Source organism: Elephantulus edwardii, unplaced genomic scaffold, assembly GCF_000299155.1.
Source record: "Elephantulus edwardii isolate Elephantulus edwardi_28Jun2011 unplaced genomic scaffold, EleEdw1.0 scaffold00113, whole genome shotgun sequence".
NCBI lineage: Eukaryota > Metazoa > Chordata > Mammalia > Macroscelidea > Macroscelididae > Elephantulus > Elephantulus edwardii.
The window spans coordinates 7,976,928-7,996,412 of NW_006399863.1; the positions used below are offsets into that span (position 1 = coordinate 7,976,928).

Genomic DNA, 19,485 nt, shown 5'->3' on the forward strand with positions numbered 1-19,485 from the left:
ATTCTTCCTTGTGCTTTGGCTTCTCTACACTCCAGTGCAATCTTTAGAGTTTCTTCTGACATCCATTTTGGTCTTTTCTTCCTCTTCTGTCTGAAAAACCTATGGAGTAACTTTATTCTGAAATGCATTCCAGCACCATCATTTGCAGGGAGCTCCAGTGGCCTAGTGGCAAAAAGTTGCACTGCAGTCCTGAAGCCATGTAGTTTGACCTGCTCCATGGGAGAAGGATGAGCAATCTTCTGTGCAATTAATTGCCTCTGAAAACCCACCAGCGGGTCAGCTATGGGTTGGTTACAACTCTACGGTAAACAACAACAACCACCACCATCATTTAAGTCCAACACAATAGGGACAGCTTTGTTGTTGATACTGATTGAGCAGTTTCAGTAAAAGGAAAAATACTATAAAGTAATGATATGTCCACAGCAACAAGAGTCTCTCTAGCTACCTACCTCAGGGCACAGCAAGCTCCGCAAGGGTCCCTTCAAGTTCAGCTAAAAATCCCTCCTATGAACAGTCACCACTGGGTAATAAAGACTTTCTTCCTCAGTGACCGTGAAAAAAAACATACTTTCATTGAAATTGCTATTAAAAAGACAGAAAGTGTCAAAAAAAGTAAGGTTCCTGGCATCTGTTTAGATGGAGAAAGGTTGAAACATAAAATATTTTACTTGCAGAATGAGTAATTTTAACCAACCATGTATTTTCCGTTTACTCCTTAGAACTATCTTTTCTGTATTTTGTACATATTAGAAAAGCAGAAATTACTCTGGAAAATATACACATAAATACAAGGCTCTTTGGAAACAAAATGACACTCGATCTAAGACAACCTAAATTTTGTGTTGATTTGGTTAAGCAAATGAATTCACTTCTACCGGAGTTAAGGGAGAGTCAATCATTCAGATTAATGCTCTGCTGCAAACAACCCACTGGAAGGTAAGCTGTGGGTCGGTTTCAACTCAATTGTACATAACAACAACAGAGAACTGAAAACATCTAGACAAAGTAATGGGGAGGGGAGTTCTAAATATTACTAAGAGTCAGGAATGACTGGCCCATAATTCCTCTTCTGTTGTTATTGGAGGCTACTTCACTCAAGAAAGGTTCTGAGATAGGACAAATGGTTTCAGCACAACCTCTAGCCAAAACGCTGGCAGTTCAAATCCACATACTGGTAACACAGGAGAAAGGTTGGACAATCTGCTTCCATAAAATTTCAGTCAAGAAAACTCCATTAGACATTCCTATTCTGTCCAAACACAGTTCTGCAAGCAAAGATGATAAAGATTCATTTTACATACTTTGGACATGCTGCTAGGAGAGGCTATTCCTTGGAGAGGGACATCATGTTTGGAAAGGTGGAAAGAGCAAAAGAGAGGAAGACCTTTAACCAGATGAGTTAACACGGAGACTGCAAGGGTCTCAAATGTGGCAGAGATTGTGAGGATAGCACAGGATAGGACAGGGTGCAGATCTCCTGTTCATAGGGTTGCTATGAGTCATATTCAACTTGACAGCACCTAACTACAATCAGAACAACTCTGTAACACACAGGGTTGCCATGAGTCAGAATCAAATTTGACAGCAAAGGGTTATTGCTAATGAGTACTTGTGAAGGCCTCATGAAGCTAACTCTTGGCTGTCAAATTGATTCTAGCACGAAGCAATACTATAGAGCAAGGTAAAACCACGGGTTCTGAATATGAACAGAAGCAGGCTATCTAATTTTTCTCTAATTTTTCTGATGCAGTGACCATTCAGGGAGTAGCTGAGTGTCTAACTACTGCATCACCAGGAATCCTAAATTTAGAATAGGATGGGTTACGGGCCAAGGGATAATCAAATGTTCTGCTTCAACCTACTTCAAATTAGAAGTTCACTGAAGTTACCCAGGCACACATCTTTAATTGTTCAGAATTTAAAGCTCAAGTTTACTGAGCCCAGCAGATAAGTACTAAGGCTATGGGAGGGACCATTGGTATAAGAATTGGTAGAACATGTGGAGAGTGAGGTCATGTCTGACCTCAAAGGAAACAGATTTGGACTGCTGATGAAGATTCTTCACCCTGTGATTAGTCTCCCTCACACGCACTGTCCAGTTGTACTGTGCACTACCCAAAGGTAGTGTCTCTTAGCCTCTTTAAATTCACTGGTAGCTCCTAAGGAGAAAGACAAAACTCTCCTCTCATGTGATTTACAATCTCAGAACCCAAATAAAGTGTCAGCATGAGTCAGTTCCAACTTCACAGCAATGAGTTTTTTGAGTTCTTGGGAGAATATGATTGATTTAAAAGTTCTGGATTATAGTATCTAAAGTATGTCACAGAGTTAACAACATTATCAATGAGTTGGTTAAAGTGAAACAGTCTGTTTTTAATTTAGTTGGTTAAAGAATCTATCTTTAAGTAAATGTGGAATATTTAGATCTCAACCTAGGACCCCATCACAGGACCTATTTATAATATATAGTTACATATTCCAATTATAATTTCTTAACCTTTTAAACTCATAAGCCAGTTCTAGCAGTCATGTTAACATTAATGGAAACTGTTATAGAGGTGGGTGGAGGGGACTTGTGATCCAGATTTCTTAAGTGAAATCATCAGAAATTTACAAATTGGTAAGGGTATGGATTAAGAGTTCTGATAGCATAGTCTATCTATAGTGAGTTATGATGTTAACTATAGGCCAGTGGTATGTATCCTTGGGAGAAGAATGAAGAGTCTCCTCTCATTAAAATGCACAACCTTGGAAACTCAATGGAAGGCCAGTACGATTGAAACTAACCCAATGGCAGTGAATGAGGTGCATTGACAGATTGCTAAAAGCATTATTCTAGTACTTTTAGAATTGTATTCTGTTACTGTTATTGTTATGTGCCTTAACTATGAATATCGTCTGTGAGTTTACCGTCCTCAAGGTATTTTGCCAAGTCAATCAATAAAAAGAGTTGGAATCTAACATGTTGAGACTTTTAGAACACCGATTTCAGGTTTATCTATTTACTCAATACAGTGCCTCTGATTTTAGACTCATACCGGACTAAGGTGTGTCTCAACTTGTGTATGTGAAAGCTAGAAAACAAATAAAGGTGAAGAAGAATGGAATGCTTTTAAATTGTGGTGTTGTCAATTAATATTGAATATATACTATGGACTGCTGGAAGAACAAACAAGTCTATTTTGGAAGAGGGGCAGCCAGAATGCTTCTTATAAGCAAGGAAGGCAAGACTTCGGTCTCATGTACTTTGGATACATTATCAGAAGCGATAAGTCCTTGGTGGTTGTTATTATGTGCCGCTGAGTCAACTACAACTCACAGCAACCTTACAAACAACAGCTCTGAACCTGTCCTAACATGTAAACCTCACCATCACCATCTCCGATATACCTGACCCCAATGCCACAATCACTGTGTCAATCCATCTCGTTCAAGGTCTTCCTCACTTGTGCTGACCATCTGCCCTTCTAAGCAAGATGCCTCTCTCCAAGGACTGGCCCCTTCTGGCAACATGCCCAAAGTATGTAAAATGAAGTTTCAAAATCCTTGCTTCCAAAGAGCAACCTGGTTTCATCCTCTTGAGAACAGACCTATTTGTTCTCTTGGCAGTTCAATACTCTTCTTCAGAAAGCAAGGTTCTGTCATCTGCATAACAAAAGTTACTGATGAGTCTCCCTCCAATCTTGATACTGCATTCTTCTTCACAAAGTCCAGCTTCTCAAATTATTTGCTCACCATACAGGTTGAATAAGTAAGGAGTATATATCATTGATTCACACCTTACTTAATTTTCAATTACACAATGTTCCCTTACTCTGTTCATAGTTTAATGGTCTACATATTTTATATAAGCGTAATTGTGTGTTCTGGAATTCCCATTCTTCTCGATATTAGCCATAGTTTGTTATAATTCACACAATCAAATACTTTTGGATAGTCAATAAAACGCGAATAGACATTCTTCTGGTATTCTCTACTTTCAGGCAAGATCCATTTTACATAAGCAATGATATCCCTGGTGCCACAGCATCTTCTAAACCTAGCCTGAACTTCTGGTAGTTCTCTATCAATATACTATTCTACCCATCTTTGAATTATCTTTAGCAATATTTTGCTTGCCTGTGATATTAATATTTCCCACATTCTGTTGGTTCACCTTCTTTGGGGATGGGAACATATATGGATCTCTTCCAGTCAGTTGGCCATGTACCTATCCTCCAACAAATTTCCTGGCACAGACTGGTGATTATGTCCAGTGCTAGATCTGTTAGTTGAAATATGTCAATTGTTGTTGTGTTGTTGATTGACTTTGATTTGAGCATGACTCATAGAGACCCTATGAACAAAAGGCCTGAAGCCCCTCTACAACTATTGACATTTATTAAAATTCATAGTTTCCAGAGGCATGTTGTTTAGGAAATAGATGACACTCCTGCTTCCAAACCTGTCATAAAATGTTATTGGTTGAGTTACCTGCGACGCATAGTGACCCTATGTACAGCAGCTCTGAACCATTCCCTGTCCTGAGCCAGTCTCACTAATAGCTTGCTGAAACTGAAGACGACCTGAAGCACTTGCTGCAAAAGGTCAAGGACTGTAGTCTTTAATATGGATTAAAGCTTAACATCAAGAAGACAAAGATTCTCACCACTGGGCCAATTGGTAACACCATATTAGATGGAGAAGAGATTGAAGGTACACGGTTCAAAATTGGGAAGGGTGTACGCCAGGGATGTGTCCTGTCTCCATACCTTTTCAACATGTATGCAGAGCAGATTATCCGGGAGGCTGGGCTCTACAAGAAGAATTGTGGCAACAGGATTGGTGGAAGATCTATTAACAATCTGCGTTATGCAAATGACACAACCCTGCTTGCTGAAACTAAGGAGGACCTCATGCACTTGCTGTGGAGGGTCAAGGACTGCAGCCTTCAGTAGGGACTAAGGCTCAATGTCAAGAAGACAAAGATTCTCACCACTGGACCAATTGGCAGCGTCAGGATGGATGGCGAAGAGATTGAGATTGTTCACAGCTTCAGTTTGCTTGGCTCCACAGTCAACACAAAAAGTGTATTGCGATAGGAAAGTCTGCTGTTAGGGACCTCTCTAAAGTACTCCAGAGCAATGGTGTCTCTCTGGAGACTAAGGTGTGCCTGATACAGGCCATGGTCTTTGCAATCACTTTTTATGCATCAGAGAGTTGGACAATGACTAGAGAGGACAGGAGAATTGACGCCTTTGAGCTGTGGTGCTGGAGAAGAGTACTGAATGTACCATGGACTGCCAAGAAAACAAACAGATTCATCCTGGAGAGGACTAAACCAAGCAACTCCTTGGAGGCAAGGATTCTGGGGCTTCATCTGACATACTTTGGGCATGTTGCCAGGAGGGATGGGTCCCTGGAGAGGGGCGTCATGCTTGGGAGGGTGGAGGGATGGCGCAGGAGGGGAAGACCCTCTATGAGATGGGTTGATTCGGTGACTGGGGTAATCGGGATGGGTGTGTTAGAGGCAGTGCGATTGGCACAGGATAGAGCAGGGTTTAAGGCTGTTGTGCATAGGGTCACTATGAGTCGCAAACGACTCGACGGCACATAACAACAACAACAATTACAGCTTGCTCGGATCCACAAGCAACTCTCTCAACACCAGCAGTCAGGAAATCAAAAGAATTGCATTGGGAAAATCTGCTGTCATGAACCTCTCTAGAGTGCTGAAGAACAACGGTGTCAGTCTAGATACAAAGGTGCACCTAATCCAGGCCATGGTCTTCTCAATTACTTGTTATGCTGCAGAGTGTCGGACAATGACGAAGGATGACAGAAGAATAGATAGATGCCTTCGAGTTGTGGTGCTGGAGAAGATTCTTAAACATACCATGGACTGCCAAGAAAATAGGTCTTCGAGAGGGTGAAACAGTCTCTCCTTGGAGGCTAGGATTTTGAAGCTCTGCCTCACTTACTTTGGACTTACTTACAATGAGAGATTGGTCCTTAGAAAAGGACATCGCGTTCCAAGGATGGACAGGCAGCACAGGAGAGGGAGACCCTAGATGAAATACAGTAACTGAGTGATGGGAGCTGGTGTGTTAGAATGTCAATTGGTATCCATTAATTAATTGGGCATTATTTTTTGCCAATGCCTTCAATGCAGCTTGAACTTCTTCCCTCATCACCACCGGCTCTTTATCAAATGCAATTTCTTGAAATATTTCAGTATTGACCAATTCTTTTTGGTACAGTGACTCTCTGTACTCCCTTCATTTTCTTTAGATGCATCCTGGATCATTCAACATTTTGCCCATAGCATCTCTCAGTATTACAGCTCGAAACTTGAATTTTTCAGTTCTTTCAATTTGAGAAATACTGAGTGAGTTATTCCTGTTACATTCTCCAACTCCAGTTCTTTGTACAATCCATTTTAATTCTTTAGGTGGTTCCCCCCCCCAGACAATAATTTTTATGTGTCATTATTAAAAGTCTGAATTTTAAAGATTCTGGAACTAGCATAGCCATCAACTCGTTCAACTTTAGCATCTGCCTCATTTCAAGTAGCTTTTCCAGAGCTACCAATTTCACCATGAAGCTTCATTGAGTTTTTCTCAATTCAAACTTGGGTTTCTTCCACATTTTTACCTTTCTAACAAATACATCATGGAGAGGATAAATAGACTGGCAAGCCTTTTCTATGTCTTTCTAATGGCTATCTGCAATCACTTTATTGACTTTTTAAAACGTCATTGGTTGGCACCTCTTAAGTCACGACTTCCATAATTTTCTTCTAGATTTGGCAGACCTGCTGGTGGTGTGCATAAAAGGTCTTCTGAACTTGACTGTTGTGTTGTTTTTGTTTGTTTTTTTTAAAACCAACACAAAACAGAGGAAGCTAATAGTCAGCGGTAGTCTTGACGTCAGCATGAGTTTCAATCATGCTGTCATTTTCTTACCAGAGTGTGTATTTTGTCACAAAGAAACTTTTTTAGGTGAAACTGAAGGAGGACATGAAGCATTTGCTTCGGTCATGGACTGTAGTCTTCATTATGAATTGAAGCTTAGCATCAAGACAAAGATTCTCACCACTGGGCCAACTGACAACACCACAATGGATGGAGAAGAAATTAAGGTTGTTAACAATTTCAGCTTGCTTGGCTCCACAATCAACAATTTTGGAACCAGTAGTCAGGAAATAAAAAGATAAATTGCATTGGGGAAGTCTGCTGTCAGGGACCTCTCCAAAGTGCTAAAGACCAGTGACATCAGTATAGAGAATAAGGTGCACCTGATCCAGGTTTTTTCAATTACTTGCTATGCATTAGAGAGCTGGACAATGACTAAGGATGCTAGAAGAAAGGATGCCTTTGAGATGTGGTACTGGAGAAAAACAATGAGGCTTTTGCATTGGGTTGCTGGAGAAGAGTATTTAACATACCATCAACCTCCAGGAGAACAAATGAAACCAAGATTCTCATTGGTTTTGAAACTCCATTATGACATAGTTGGGGCATGGTGCCAAGAGGGACCAGTCCTTGGAGGACATCATGCTTGAAAGGGTAGAGGGACAGTGCAGGAGAGGAAGACCCCATGAGATGGATAAACACAGTAACCGGGGCAATGAGATTAGGTGTATCGGAGTCATTGAGACTAGCTCAGGATAGGACCCGATTTGGAGCTATTGTACAGAGGGTACGAGATACAGGTTACTCAATGGCACATAACAAGAATCACTCCATGGAACTTGGTGAGGCAATTTCTGCCTAGCCAATTCTCAGTAATTAGCTTGAATTTTCTAAATACAACCTCATCATTTTGCAAATCAGCAAGGCTCACTTCAAAAGCACGACCCTCGAGTCCATCAGATGAAATTTTAGCTCCTTGAGTCCTTGTGACTAATGTCCTCCTAATACTTCTTATACTGAACAGAGCTAGTGCTTTTACATTATCTCAATCATTCTTAGAAAAATGAATCAACTACTTTCCTTTTAGCTCCTTTTTCGCCACCTTTTGGGAGGTGCTTGTTCTTGCCAAACACCATGGTGCAGCTCAGAGGGCCAAAAGCCCATTATAATATACTTTGTCTTCTCAAGCTGACCTTTGAAATCTTCTGTTCACAGCAATCCTATGAACAGAACAAAACCTTACCCTAACCTGCGCCATCCTCCGCCATGCTCCCACCCATTGTTGGTAGTCACTGATAACATGTCCTAAATATATGAGACAGTTTTTCTGTCCTTGCCTCTAAGGCGCACCCTGGTTTACACTTCCTCCAAGATTTATGTTTGTTCTTTTGTCAGTCACGTTATCTATAATACTCTCTACCAATACCACAATTCAAAGGCATCAATTCTTCCCTTTTCCTTATTCTTTGATCAACCTGGTGGTATATACAAACCAAGTAAAAACACCATGGCTTGAGTCGGTGCATCTTGGTCTTTAAACTGACACCCTTGCTCTTTAGCACTTTTAAAGAAGCAATGTGCATAACACAACTCTAAATTGTGTTGGAGAAGAGTACCGAAAAGCCCAGGGACTGCCAAAACAAACAAACAACCCAAACCAAGCTGCCTCGTAGGAAGTGTAACCAGGGTGTTCCTTAGAAGAAAGGATGGAGAAACTTCATTTTCATGTACTTTGGGTATGTTGTCAATTGAAGCCAGTCCTTGGAAAAAGGCACCATGCTGGGAAAGTTGGAGGGTAAAAAAGAGAAGAAGACCCTCAACAAGATGGATTGATAGACACAGTAATTGTAACAACAGGCTCGAGCTATCAGAGATCATGAGGATGGCACAGCATAGTTCAGGCCTGTTGTTCACAGAGTCGCTGGGTTAGTCGACTTGATGGTTGGTACCTAACAACAGGAGCAGCATCGCTCAGGTCGGCGATGAGTCTTTCCATCACCAACGCTGAAGAACTGCTTCCTCAAATAATATAGTCTACCTTACTGCCGTGGATGGAGTAAATCCAATGAAGGTCCTTCATTTTCTGTTGTGGCAAGAATATAATGAGGGGGGGAAAATTAAAAAAATATAATAAGGAGATAAGACTGTAAAAACGCGCTAATAGCTGGAATGCAAAACTTCCTCACAAAGTTGCGCAAACCAGCTCCACACGCCGGATGAGCAAACATTCAGCGGGCGGCGCCTTTCGATGACGTCACCCAACCATAACTTCCGGTCACCTGACAGAAAGTCCGGCTATAGGGGAGGTCGCCTGCGTGACGAAGCAAAACAGCGGCTGCGCATGTCCTTCTGGCAAGCCAATGGGCACTTCCCACCTCGTCTCTGCTCACTGTCTTGTTTAGTCGTGGTTTGTGACGCGAGTGGAGGAGGTAGATAAGAAAAACCAGAGGGCCGGGCACTTCCATCGCTCCGGAAGTGGGAGAAGGGAGACAGGATGGTTTACATCTCGAACGGTAAGTTCTGGGGGCTGCGGGGTGACTTAACCTGGAAGGCCAGAGCCTGGGGTCCTCCACCCACATCTCGGGCCCGGTCAGATTTGAAATCGCTGCAGTCTGAATGGGCGGCCGGTTTCGGAGCCTGGGGGCGGGGTGGGGGGATAGGCAGGACGACGGCGCGGGGTTCCCTTCGTCCTCAAACTGAGTGTTGGGACCCCAGTGGGGATTTTGCGAGGATCGGTGCTCCGCTTGGACGTGCACGTTCGTTGTTAGTAATGACAACGAAATCAGCACCTTTAACGTAGGTGTTACGCTTCTAGAATGGCTCTGGGGCCCTAGTGTAGTGTGAAGCATTTCGGCGGTGTGTTTATTACACCTGCCTCATCAGTGGGAACGAGCAGGAGTCACAAAGGTTAACAACCGAGGTTCGAACCCAAAGTGACTGGCTTCGGAGTTCTAGCTGTTAACAGACACAAAACTGCATCAAAATCCAGGCCCCTCTGCCTTTGAGTCAGACCTACAATAACCTTGTGTGGAACTGACCCTTCCAACTTTGCGGAAGGCAAGTGGCCGCTCCTTTTCGCCCACCACGTTGACTTGCAGTCGGAGCTTTTGGACACCGCTTCACGAAGGCTTCCTATTACATCCTGTCTCTAAAATGTCTCTAAATTATAAAATAAGAATTTGATGAAAAAGCTTAATGGGTCTTGTTCCAAGGAAGGGTCAGAAGAGAAAAGCGCACCCAACCTTGTGCCCCAATTATAAGGGGCACAGCAATGAGTATCATTTCCTTCGGCAGCAAATTCCTTGTTCTCAGAATAGAAAATAAGAACTTGAATTCTGTGTCTCCACAAGAAAATTACTGGAAATAAAGATAATAATGCCTGTCCGTTTACCCAGGTGAAATTCTTTGGAGGAATCTTAAGTATTTTAATTGATTTCTTTTTAATTAGTAATTTGGGTGAAAGTTTACAGAGTATAAAGTTTCCCATGCAACAGTTTATACTCATTTTGCTTATGACATTAGCTCCAATCCTCTCATGTTACAACTTTTCTTCTTTCTCTCTGAGTTTCTGGCTTCAGTTTGTCCTCCTTTCCTTCCCATTCCTCCTTTTTGAACTTTGTGGACAGAGGCTGTTATATATGGTCGGTTTAAAAAGTAGTTTGAACCACCTGGCTCTTGGATCTTCACCAAGTACCTACCATGGTACAGGAGGATGTTTCTCTCTAGAAATGACTAAGCTATTCATAAGTGTCTAAGTTTTTTTCTGTGCACTTTGCTATCTCTGTTCTCTCACCTCTTTCCTTATCTTCTACTTAGAAAACATTGAAACTAGATTGATGTGCACTAAAGAAATGCATCAAAATATTAATATGGTTTTGGAGACTGGCCACTTTCAGTTGTGTCCCATGTTTTTGTAGTCTAAATAATTCCTGTGTAATGTGAAGAGGCAATGGTATTAAGGATAGCTAATGCTATATGGATCATGGCTGAAAGCAGGGCGTACCAGAGGAATGTCTGTGTTTTATTGACTATGCAAAGGGATTTGACTGTGTAGATGAAAACACACTGTGGCTGGCTCTGGGGAGAATGGGAATCCCAGAATACTTGATTGTGCTTATTATGTGATACCTGTACTTGGACCAGGAGGCAGTTGTCAGAATAGAGCAGGGATACACTGCATGGTTCCGAATTGGGAAGGGTAGTACACCAGGGATGTGTCCTATCTTCATACCTTTTCAATCTCTATGCAGAACAGATTATTCGAGAGGTTGGGCTCTATGAGGAGAAATGTGGCATCAGGATTGGAGGAAGACTCATCAACAATCTGTATTATGCAGATGACACAACACTGCTTGCTGAAACTGAGGAGGCCCTGAAATGCTTGCTGCAGAAGGTCAAGGACTGCAGCCTTCAATATGGATTGAAGCTGAATATTAAGAAAACAAAGATTCTAACCATTAGGCTCATTGGATGGTAAAGATACTGAGATTGTTAACAGCTTTAGTTTGATTGGCTCCACAATCAACACCCTTTATACCAGCAGCCAGGAAATTAAAAAGATGCATTGCATTGGGAAAGTCTGCTGTCAGACACCTCTCCAAAGTACTAAAGAGCAATGATGTCATTGTGGAGACTAAGGTGGGCCTGACTCAGGCCTTAATCTTTGCAATTACTTGTGATGCATCAGAAAGCTGGACAATGACTAGGGATGATAGAGAATTGATGCCTCTGAGCTGTGGTGCTGGAGTATTGAATATACCATGGACTGCTAGGAAAACAAACAGGTTTCTCCCTAGAGAGAGTGAGACCAGGCTGCTCCTTGGAGGCAATTATTCTGAAGCTTCATCTGACATACTTTGGACATGTTGTAAGGCGAGACCAGTCCTTGGAGAGGGATGTCATGCTTGGGAGGGTGGAGGAACATACCCTTAATGAGATGCATGGATTCAATGACTGGAGTAATGGGGGTAGGTGTGTCAGAGGCGATAAGATTGGCACAGGATAGAGCAGGGTTTAGAGATTTTGTACATAGGGTCGCTCTGAGTTGCAGGCGACTCAATAGTACAGAACAACAGTAATGTAATGTCTTACTATTTATGTATTGGTTTATTTATTCCACATAAATAACCTTGTTAGGACCTTTTTTCCCCCTAGGAATATAAGAGCTGTGAGTGGTCTGCTTTCTCAGAAGTTAGTGAGAAAAGGGCAAAAGGCAAGAAATATTCTTTAGGCTTCTTTGTTTAAATTTGCCCAGACGCATCTTGGAAGAAAGACCTGTCTGTTGCTGAAAATTCAGCTATTAAAAATTGTATGGAGCAATCAAAACAATTATGAGATATCATCTCACCCCAATAAGAATCGTAAAATTTAACATACCAGCAGACATCAAATGCTGGTGAGGTTGTGGAGAAATTGGAACCCTTATTCACTGTTGGTGGGAGTGTAAAATGATGCAACCACTACGGAAGGCTGTATGGCACTTTCACAAAAAGTTGCAAATAGAAATACCATTTGACCCAGCAATTCTACTACTGGGAATTTAACCTAAAAAAAAAACACGTAACTGCCACCCAAGCAGATACACGCACACCCATGTTTATTGTGGCTTTGTTTGCAATAGCAAAGAGCTAGAAACAACCCAAGTGCCCATCAACAAGCGAATAGAGAAGCTGTGTTATATTCGCACAATTGAATGCTATGCAGCATTGAAAAATAAGGAACTCATGAAATATTATACAAAATAGGTGACCCTGGAGGACATTATGCTAAGTGAAGTATCTCAGTCACAAAAGGACTATTGCATAGGGCCACTGTTTTAAAATGGGACTGACATCAGGGTTGAGGAAAGACAGAAAAGGAGAGGAGAAATGATGTATGTTGCATTGAAACAGATGAGGGAGAGAATTGTTTAAAAGGGATACAAGAATGAGTATTCTTGTCATTACAGAAGTCCATAGTGAAGGCTGCATGGTGGAGTGGGCTTCGGAGGAGGGATTGCATAATAATGAAAGAGTTTTACTTTTCAAGGAGAAGATTGAATGGGAAGGGCAAGGAGAAAGTGCAACAATGAATGACTGGAAACCCTAAGTCTCTGTAAACTTTCATTAAAATTAATTTTTAAAAAATCGTATGGAGCAAAAAAGAACGAACCAAAAAATTGAATGGAGCACAGTTCAACTCGAACACATAAGATTGCCATGTGTTGTGGCTAATCTTTTGTGGCTTTGGGGGGGGTGTGTGTGTGTGTTGTGTTTTGGGTTTTTTTGTTTTTTTTTTTTTTAAGAATTGATGTCATGTTTATTACATCTATTTGTTTAGATAGAACTTTTTGTTTGCACTTCGTAATTGATTCTAAGTGTGATGGAGTATTTTGCAGCAATTATAATATGAAGGGGGTCTTGGTTTTTCACTATAACAAAATACCACAAGCAGATGGCTTTAACAAACAAATATATACTAACAGTATTGCTTCTAAAAGTCCAGATTCAGGATTTAGACTCTCAAAGAAAGGCTTTCTTTGTTCTGGAGAAATGTCCTTATCTCCTTTCAGCATCTGTATGCCCAGCATTCCTCAGTTTATTTTTGGATCAGGGACCCTGCACACAAAGGCTGTGCTGCCTTTTAGCCTCTCCCTTTTTATTTTGTATTATCTCTTGTTAGATACAAGATGATACAGGTGATAACCCAGAGAGATTCCCCACCTTCCTCCTCAGAGTTGTGATGGAATGTGTTGTATCCCATCCATATCTCCTTATTAAGCCAAAAACACTGGAATCATGTCCCAGCCATGTTGACATTTTTTGAGGAGACACAATTCACTCCATGACAGATGGCAAATCCTGAAATAATCTTACAGACGGAAAATGTCACCTCACTTTTAAGAAACAGAATTAGCAATCGGCCAAACCAAGTTTCTTGACCTTAAATGTGCAGTCAGAACTCTTCGTAAGAACTCTTGAGAAAGCTGAAGTCTTAAGTAGATTCCTGCATGTAACTGGTCATGGAAGAAGTCAGCAGGAAAATAGTGGGGGTGAGAGAGGTATGGTATGGCAGTAAGCATGGGGAGGTCCTTGTGATAATGACCAGGAGAGGTGGTTGACAGATGTTTTTGCCCCAGAGTGTTCTGACCTCTTGATTTGCAAAATTGAAACTTGAAAGTACTAATTTTTAGTTTCTGTTATTTCAGTGATTTTGAAACATAGATCCAGGTTTGCTTAAAATAAACCTGGTGTTTATTAGAATTGAGTACCCTGTTATTTTTTTTAAAAGAAAAGTTTTTATGAAGATTAAACCAAATTAACATCATTACTAAGAACACACAAATTCTTTAATTTACAAAAATTTTACAGCAACAGCTCTTCATTTTTATTATGCTTTTAACAAAAGTTTACAGAAACATTGGGTTTTCATTCAGTCACTGTTGCATATTTTCCTCCCTCCCCTAGTCCACTTTGTTCCAGCTTATCATCATATAATGCTTAATCATCCATTCCTTTCACATTCCTTTCAGATAGTTCTTCCCCTTATCTGTTCCTGTGCAGTGTTCATTATCTATCCTTTATCTTCCTGTGCTCCCCCACCCCCACCACATCAGTCTTCTTTTATAACAACAGTGTTATGCAGTATTTATTCTTTTATGACAGATACAGGCTCACCCATGTTGTGTAGTGTTGTACAAGTTCATTGTTTTTCAGTGCTACGTAATATTCTGTTGTGTGTATGTACCACCATTTTTCTATTCTATCTATTTCTCTTTGTAGATGAACAGTAGAGCAGCTTCCCATAGCAACTGATTGTATAAACCTGTAAAAATACTGGACAATCCTTTCATATAGGCAGAAAACTTGGAAAATAAAAATAAATCCTCTGAACACATTTCAGAAAGTGGAGGTGGCATGAATATTCTTTTCTTCTCACCTACGTCTCTTGTTGCCTAGAAATACTTGAAATCAATCCACCAAATTCATGAACTGTAGATGGTCATTTGATATGCCAGTAGAAGCTCCTAGATCCTGACGCTGCACTTCTTGAACTTTTCCTTAGACTGATGTACACACAGTCAGCCTCTCCTAGTGTTGACTGGAACAGAGAACAAGTTCAAACCCGAGTCTGTCATTTGTACCAATTAAATGCAGTGGATCTACTATTGAGGATTTATGGCACTGACTGAATTTTTTTGTTTTTGTCTATAGGACAAGTATTGGATAGCCGCAATCAGTCCCCATGGAGATTTTCCTTGATAACAGATTTCTTCTGGGCAATAGCTGAATTTGTGGTTTTGTTGTAAGTATAGTAGTTAGTGTTTTTAACATCCCTTATATTTAAGTTTACAGACATGTTAGTTGTATAATGTCGTTTATATTAAACAAGTTCAACTTTCCTGAAGCAGTAAAAACTTGTAATCTTTTCTGTTTTTATTAATAGCTTTACTAGGGAAGTTGAGGCTCGAGTCATGCTAAAGCAGCTACCCAGATGATCTGTTAATCAGAGTATCTGTTAATTGGTACCTTGTTCATGCTTTAGCCCTGGTGGCAACTGCTTGAGTCCACAGTGGTGGAACCAGGCCTGCCCATTTTGGTGTCAAATGATTGTGTCTTATTATCTTATTTTTTCCCTCTGACGTGGGTATGTGCATATGTGATTTTAATTCCATATTATGCACCAAGTAAATAAATGAAAGGTATGTGGGTTGTGCAGATGATTTGCACTTGACCACTATCCAAAAGTTGAGAGGTTTGAATCCACCCAGCAGCACTGGAGAAGACAGACTTGGCAGTGGTAAAATGACAACCACTTATATCCGACACACATGGAGTCCCTATGAGTTGGAATTGATAGCAACGAGTTTTATATAAATAAAAGAAGGGAAGGCGAATATCTTAATTTAAAGCTCTCACATAGTGAATTTTTTAAAAATCAAAAGTTAAAAGTTGATAACAGAGAAGACAAACATTTAAATTGCCCATAATTTCAAGTAGTTCTTAATGAAACATAATTTTTTGTCTTTCACATGATATTTAATGAGAATTGCTTTATCATCCACTTTTCCTGTGTGCTGTTGAGTCCATTTTAACTCATAGCAACCCCATATGAGCATGGAACTGCCCCTGCAGAATGTTCTAAGCAATATTCTTAATGAGAACAGATCACTAGATCCTTTCCCCTCATATCTGCTGGGTTGATTTGAACTACCAACCTTCCCTTTAGCAGCTGAGCACTTAACTATTTGTGCCACAAGAACAACTTCATCGTCCAATAAGTCAAAGTCAGTAAATATTTTCTGGTTATATTGAAGTAGTCAATTATGAGAAGTGGGCATAAGAGGAACTTATTTCAGATGAAAGAAATAATGTGAACAATGATAAAGAAGTTTGTATTTTGGGTAAAAGGATGGGAACTTTGCATATTAGGCTGTAGTCTTTAACCCTTAATTTGATTGCTTTAGAAAGACTATAATCTGTTAACAGTTGATAAGCTTCTATAAATTAGAAGAGGTGGAATGTAAAATGGAAGAATTCCATAGAAGTATCTATAGCAGAGAACAAGAATATTATTCAATACAAACATCTTTAAATTTTAGCTGTTGTTGTTGTTATGTGCTGTCAAGTCGCTTGCGACTCATAGCGACCCTATGTACAACAGCCCTAAACCCTGCTTTATCCTGTGCCAATCGCATTTCCTCTGACATACCCAACCCGATTACCCCAGTCACTGAATCAGTCCACCTCATAGAGGGTCTTCCCCTCCTGCGCTGCTCTCGAGGTTCATTGGGAAAGAGTGACACTGCCAACCACAAGGGACACAGTTCAAATCCATCAGCTGCCCCTCAGTTATTTATACTCTCAACACTCACTGAAGGGTCAGCTGTGAGTTAGTTTTGACTTGATGGCATGGAACACCACCACTAACAACCATGTTTATTAAAAATAGTATTTATATTAGTTAAGTCCTTTGCCCAACACAAAAAAACTACTGTTTAAATGGATTCTTAGAAGTTCCATGTGGAGGGAGCTCTGGTGGCCTAATGGAAAGAAGCTGCACTGCAATCCCAGAGGAACGCAGTTCAAATCCACCAGGTGCTCTGCTGGAGAAGGAGGGGCAATCTCCTCTTGTACCAGTCAGATCTAATTTGACGGTACATGAAAAATAATAAAATAGTTAAAATTAAAAAAAAAAAAGAAGTTCCATCTGGCACAGGACCCTAGGTTTCTCCTTCCCACAGAGAGCATTATAGAGTATTGACAGGAAATGTGGGGCAATTAATATGAGATAATGCAAAAAAAAAAAACCTGACAGCTGATTTAGAATGGAGGAAAGTAGATGGAGTGATTCAAGCTCTGTGTAGGAGTGTTATTAGCAAATAATGATAAGAAAGGGCAAACTTGGCACAGAACTTAACCACATCCTGTTTTTGAGGTGTATTGGCATAGGTAGCGATACCCAATGGACTGCAAGAAATGTAAGTTTAGTCAGCTTTTCATAGAGGCATAGTTTATGCCTTGAAATACATGTTATAATGCTATTGAGAGTGGTACCTCCATTGTCTGTTTTCTGCCCTTTGTTTCAGTTTCAAAACTCTGCTTCAACAAGATGTGAAGAGGAGAGGATATGGAAGTTCATCTGACTCCAGATATGATGATGGAAGAGGGTACAACTTTTTTTTTTAATTGGATGATGGAAGTGCCTAGTGGCACATTTTAATTAAATTACATACTGTATGCCGTTAAAAATAATATAATATTTACATATAGTGTTACAGAAATTAGGTTTAAATCCTATTTCATAAAACTTAACATGTTACTATAAATTAAAACTCAACTGTAGCTTATGTGATAATTCTAATATAGCAAAGTAAAATTTTATGCATCATTGATCCTATGGGAAAAATCTAAGTTAGCAAGTGTTTGTTGGTGGCCAACATTATAACCTGAGATTTCATTTCTAAATCTACATTTTTTAACTTATAATTAAAAACTTAGAAATTCAGGGAACACTGGCTGGGCTTGTTTCAACATTTCAAACTTGGCTGGAACTGTTTCAGTTGGACATTTACAGTTCAAGTCATCATAGTTGTTGCATACTTTGCTTTCCTTATGTACATTATGGGTCTAATTCCTATAATTACATGTGATTTTAAACATTAAGTCTTCTCTTAGATAATTGAAAAAAAAGAGTCTGTGTGAGGATCTTAAAGCAACCAGTTCAAATCTGTCTATTAATCGGTACATAATTAACTTTTCCTTTTATTAGCCCACCTGGAAACCCTCCCCGGAGAATGGGTCGAATTAATCATCTGCGTGGCCCTAGTCCTCCTCCAATGGCTGGTGGATGAGGAAGGTAACTTGAAATCTGACATTATTGTGAATTGGCTTTATTTAGCAAAATTTTCTTTAGGAAATCAGAAGTTGCTTCACATTTTGTAAATTACTCAGGCATCACTTTTTGGGAAAAACATACATGAAACCCTTGAAAAATTTACTACTTTATTATTAAAATAAAGAATGTTCTGGTGGCCTACCGGCAGAAAGCTGTGCTGCAATCCTGAAGGCACACAGTTTGAGACCACAAACTGCTCCACAGGAGAAGGATAAGCAGTCTCTTCTTGTGCCATTAACTGTGTCTGAAAATCTGCTGGAGGGTCGGCTATGGGTCGGTCTGACTCTGTGGTACACAACAGCAGCAACATTATTAAAATAAAAAGCAGTTTTATAACTTTTAATCATGGGAAATGTTCTCGAAATGCTTTAAATTAATGGCTGTAACTAATTGACAACATTTTCCTCTAGGTAAACGTCTGCTCTAAGGAGCAGACAACTCGGCGTGCACATTCATAGCAGACGGACACCATCCAGCAGGGGAAGGCCGAGCGTGCTGGACAAATAGATGAATGTGTATGTCTGACCAAGGATTGCTCTGTGTCCTCACAGACGAATGAAGTCATGCTGGGAATTCCCTCTGCAGGGATCTGGCCTGACTGACCTGCAGTTCTATAAATGCACATGTTTGTCTCATTATCTTTTGTATAGTTTCTTTGAGTATTAATATAGTTTTAATAAGTAAATATTTTTAGGTTGCAGAAGTGGTTCCTCATCTTTATATAATTAAACTTTAAAGGTGTGAATCTAAAGAAAACAAAGGCTGTTTTGTCACCTTAGTGTTACCTTCTCAACTTCTAAAATGTTCATCGTTGATTTGTTCTCCTTTATAAATAAATCACCCTGTATTTATTTTTGTCAGTATGCATACACTATCTGCTCTTGAATTCATTTTTATCTTGAAAACATTTTTTGTCCTATGAATCTTTCTAACCAAAGTATTAATAAAGCCATATCCAACAAACTAAGCTACAAAAATGAACTTATGCTAGGTACTCTAAAATTCTGAACTTCAAATTTGAAGTCTAAACTACTGCATAAGATGCCACCTACTGACTTTAAACCAGGCCTTGAGACAGGTTTGTTAAAATTTGATTCCCTGCGGAAGATTTGTATTACGTTTCTCAAACTGAATCAGTTCTGGAAATAGTCTCTCTTTCCATATGGGATTAAACCAAAGTAAACAAGTACCATGCCCTGCTTTAAATCTGTCT

General features: G+C 40.1%; 1 pseudogene; it reads left to right on the forward strand.

Annotated features, from left to right (window-relative positions):
• Positions 1-9,390: 9,390 nt before the first annotated feature.
• Positions 9,391-18,237, forward strand: LOC102849781 (annotated as a pseudogene).
• Positions 18,238-19,485: the final 1,248 nt, after the last annotated feature.